Here is a 5,335-nt window from a genome sequence, read left to right as displayed (position 1 = left end):
TATAAGACTTACATGGTTTCTAATTGAGTCTTGCTCTAATCGAATTCTCCCGAAGAACTCTTTCTCTCTCAATCCGAATGACCCTAGCTAGGGATTTATTTAAGCAAGAACATATGAGGTATTCCTCTCATAACACTGAGAGTGGATGATCCTCTATCGATACTCAATAGTCCTCGTAAAGTTGGCCACCACTCCGAGTGACCGATTGTGCTAGATTTGGAACCTCCATACCTGTAAGTCTGGTATCAAAGAGTGGAGTACTCATATAGGACATCCTTAGTATCTCAAGCTAAGAACCAAATATACTACTGGGACAACGGAATCGTTGTCTAACAATAAGGCATCATCAACCATCCAGCATTATGTAAGCGGATCAATCAATGAACTCATTCTCCAATGAGCACTTGTATTGTATCCTTAGTGTCTCCACATGAGCAGCTATGAGACCAGCTGCATGCATCATATGGACAGGTATATAGCAAACCAGTCTGTCTGGTTATCTCGATGCCCCTCTCGAGTAACCTATAAATGAGATTATTTAGGGTCTATGTTTAAAGGTAAATCGGTCTCATTATCGTGATCTCATCATAATTCGATTCCTATTGCATAGATCTAAGAACATCACAATATATACATGTATATATGCAATAATCAATATAAAGTGATAAAATATCAAAATATAATAAGTAAAAAAATAACATGTCAAGTCACGTGTGCCATTATTCACGTGATTGGCTTTCAGGGCACTTATGACTAGCACTAAGAGCCTCCATTTTTTCTTATTTATTGTTAGGCATGCGTACTTATGATTATGTTATGATTACATGAGGTGCAGTGAGAGTGTGGAGGTGACGACGAGACCCATGAAGCCGATGATTGCAATGTATAGAGATGCGTCGAGATGTCGATGGAATATTTGATGACGAGATGTACGATCACAAGGTATGGAGATACGCCATTGTATATATAGATCATGATATGAGTGATTGGGCCCCAATAGCTTAGGCCTGATCAATTAAGCTATGGTCCATGATCATCTGGCGTGATTTCTTATATGATGTGTGATTGACTATACATCTACTAGATATGTATATATATTTGTATGCGATATTGATATATATTAAATATGTTTACATGTGATACGTCATATTAGGAGACCAAATCAAAATCTCCTCTCTCTATAATATTAAGTCGGTAAACATGAGGTAATTAGATTAACCCACGTAGCCTTCCATAATTATATGGAGAAATCGATTCCCGACATAAGTTGAGTTAGTTGAGTCCCTCGAGCCTCATCTATATTGTGATTCAAGATCTTGCCTATAACATAGAGATGTCACCGGTGACCTGAGAATATGGTATGCTTGGTTGAGTCCCTCGAGGGTATATCATCGAATTAGACTCATCTTATGACTTAACCGAATAACATGGTTAGTTGAGTCTCTCAAGGCCATGATTGTTCGGAGGCCAAACAGGACAAGAATCATAAAGAGTTATGATTGACAAGACTTGCCTATTTTTTTAAGCTTAGCGTGATTGGTCGAGTCTCTCAAGGTTATGTTAAGATGCTAATTAAAGCCCGATCCCCACTAGAGATCCATCAGGGGGTCTCCGATTTACATACTAAAGAGAGTTATGTGTTTTACGAAAAAATAGTGTAAGTTAAGATAGAAGTTCTTATCTTAATTATGTACTTTTTATAAAATTTACATGTTATTTATTTCTACTGCATATTTATTTTTAAAAAATATCATTTTCAAATCCGTTACATAACATACTTGATGTCAAATGCCTCATTGTCCAAATTAGATAGATTGGCTCCACAACCCGAAATCATTCTCACAGCGGAGAAAACCGCACATGTCCTTGACATAGTGATGCCTATACCTGAGGAAGGGGCATGCGAGGATAAGATTCACTCGCTACGTGAAGTATATAGATGACTTCACTCTTGCTCAATGTTACAAGTTGGGCTCCATGACTCCATAGTTATAGAGACAGTATGAAAAGATGGATGCTAGATTCATTCTTCTATATCTTCGTAAATTGTTTGAGGAACAAGAAAGAGCTCAATGATATGAGATATCCAAGAGTCTCTTCTGTGCTAGAATGATTGAGGGGATACCAGTTCAGATTATATCCTTAAGATGATTAAGTGGAGAAAGAAACTCACGGGTCTTGTAATAGTCCTAGAGGATAACCTGTGTGTGGATCTTATGCTTCAATTCCTACTAGATTCATTTTCTTAGTTCATCATGAATTTTAATTTGCATAAGCTGTTATGAAATCGGGGGGGGGGGGGGACGGGGGGCAATAACATATGCGCAGCAGAAGAACATAAAAGCAAAATCCCCAATTCCCAAATATGTGTTCGTCGTCGTGGAATATTGGTGCACAAAAATCAACGAAACATAAAACTGTGTAAATAAAAGATTGTGTTACCTAGGGAGATCGTATATCCTTGAATCCCTACATATCTCTAGGAGAGGGTAAAGGAGGTCAAGTGCCCTCCTCTCTTACGATGATCCACACAGCAGGGCTACGACGATACTCCTCAAAACTCTAAGCCTACTCTGAGGAGGAGAAGGGGAGGACAATAGGAGAGGCAAATAAAAAAGACTCTAGCCTATAAATCATTAGTTCCCTCCTATTTTTAGAGGTCTCTTGTCAACATAACCATAATGGATCCTACCCTATTGGGTATTAGATTTCCATCCAACTACCTAAGCCTCTTAGATTAGTGGATCTTTATCCAATAATCTCTCATTGGCTCTTATTGGATCTCATCCCATAAGATCCAATAATTTAGGGGCTCATTGGATATCCAATAAGATAAGGGCTCCGACGGATATTTTATATCTAAACCTTTACTCATCGCAACGCCTATCATATATGTGTGACCCTATAGGCCCAATATCGAGCTGGCTGTGAGTCATGCCTATCGGAACTCCTTCTAGCTTAGTGATTTATTATCTCTATAATAATTCACTCGATTCATTGATTGCAAACGTACTAGACCACTACACCATAGTCCCTAGACGATACAAGGGAATCCAATCCATTGGACATGTCTATCCTCAGTTATCATATACCTATAGTCTCTCATAAATCTAATATCCCAGAGACTATATACCGGGTATGGTGCTGTCAGACCCATACAGTTTCAGCTTGAGTCTTGCTCTAATTAGAATCTCCTAGAGAACTCTTTTTCTCTCAATCCGAATGACCCTAGCCAAGGATTTGTTTAAGCAAAAACATATAGGATATTCCTCTCTTGATACCGAGAGTGGATGATCCTCTATCGATACTCAATAGTCCTCGTAAGGTTGGTTACCACTCCCGATGGTTGGTTATGCTAGATCTGAAACCTCTAGAACTATAAGTCTAGTATTAAAGAATGGAGTACTTATACAAGACATCCTTGGTGTCTCATGTCTAAGGACTAGATACACCACTAGGACTACGGAATCGCTGTTTGATAATAAAGCATCTTCAATCATCCAACATTTTATAAGCAGATCAATAAATGAACTCATTCTCCAATGAGCACTTGTACTATATCCCTAGTATCCCCACACAAGCAGCTATAAGACCAACTACATCCATCATATGAATAGGTATACAACACACTAGTCTATCCAATTATCTCGATGTCCCTCTCGAGTAACCTATGACAGGGATTATTTAGGGTTTGTGTTTTAAGGTGAATCGGTCTCATTATCGTGATCTCATTATGATCCGATTCCCATTGCACAGATCCAAGGACGTCACAATATATATATATATATATGTATATATAATAATCAATATAAAATGATAAAATATCAAAATATAATAAGCAAAAAGACTACGTGTCAAGTCACACGTGTCATCACTCACGTGATTGGCTTGTAAGGCACCTATGACTAGCACAAGCTTGTGGTGACTCTCCCTAAGCTCCTCAATATATTGAGGGAGGCTAAGAGCACCATCAAGTAAGAGAAGCTAGTTCTCTATACTAGTGAGAACAAAAAAGAAAAGGGAGGCAAATAAGTCTTTTAAGAAGGGCAAGGGGAAGGGCAAACTGGGTAAAACAAAGGTTGCTAAGAAGGACCCGACAAAGGATAAAGGCTAGTACTTCCATTACGGCAAATACGGGCACTCGAAGAGGAACTATAAAGAGCACCTTATAGAGAAGGCAAAATAAAAGCTTGGAGAAGCTTTAGGTACATTCATGATTAGTCTCCATTTGTTATACACTTATGATAACACAGGTATTAGATAATGGTAGTGCTTATCAAATCTACAATTCGTTGTAGGTTTTGGCAAGACCTAGCAGATTGGCAAAAGGCGAGATGGACCTCAAGATGGATAATGGAGCAAAAGTTGCTATAGTGGCTATTGCCTACGTCACCCTACATCTGTCTAGTGGAGCTACTATTACATTGGATGCATGTTATTTTATTTTTTCTATTATCAAAAATATTATTTTTATTTCATATTTGATAGTTAGAGGAATATAAATTAGTTTTTAAGAATAATAGTGGTTCAGTAATATTGGTTGATAAGATCATCATGAGAGGAATACCTGCTCGTAACACTCAGATCATGTGCTATATCAGGCCTGGTATATAACACGGCATACATGATAGACCCTATCACTAAGGTATAGGATATCCTATCTATTTTTGTCCTTTCTTTAGGAGTCTTTGGGGATATACTGTTAGAAAACGATATCTCATGTTTTATTGGTATGAGACCTCTCTTAGAATTTTCATGCCAACATTGACAAGTTAGAATCTCGGATAGAGCGGTGTAAGTTCATGGAATACCCCAAAGAAACTTGTGAGAATTATTTCTATCACCCCAAGGACCAAAAGATTTTTATAGCTAAGAGGATAGTGTTCCTTGAGAAGGAACACTTTATTGGTGGAGATAGTAGGAGCATGATAGAGTTGAGCGAGTTTGGAGAACCTAGCTTAAGCACTATTCTATAGTCCAAGTCTATTATACTCATATAAATAGAGTATTTAATGTAATGCTCATATATGTCCGTGTCTTTTGGTTTATTCATGCTTTGCACAGCATATAGAAGAATGGTTCAAGGCTTAACAGCATCAATTTAGTTGGGTTTGGTGGCCATTTTAGGCTTGTAAATAAAGGTTATATCATGTGGACACTTATGAGATATTTCGGTCTATAGTGGACCATTTGGACCCTTTGTTGTGCGACCATTCAGAGCTTGTGAAGTATGTTTGTAATTTACATTGGTTATAAAGTGTTTTCTGAAATGTTTGCTTATGAATCCCGAGTGAGGCACTTTCTCTAACCCGTTTTCTCTTTTATAGGTCCTAAG

The sequence above is a fragment of the Musa acuminata genome, chromosome BXJ2-3 (assembly GCF_036884655.1).
Source record: "Musa acuminata AAA Group cultivar baxijiao chromosome BXJ2-3, Cavendish_Baxijiao_AAA, whole genome shotgun sequence".
NCBI lineage: Eukaryota > Viridiplantae > Streptophyta > Magnoliopsida > Zingiberales > Musaceae > Musa > Musa acuminata.
This window is presented reverse-complemented; position numbering follows the sequence as displayed.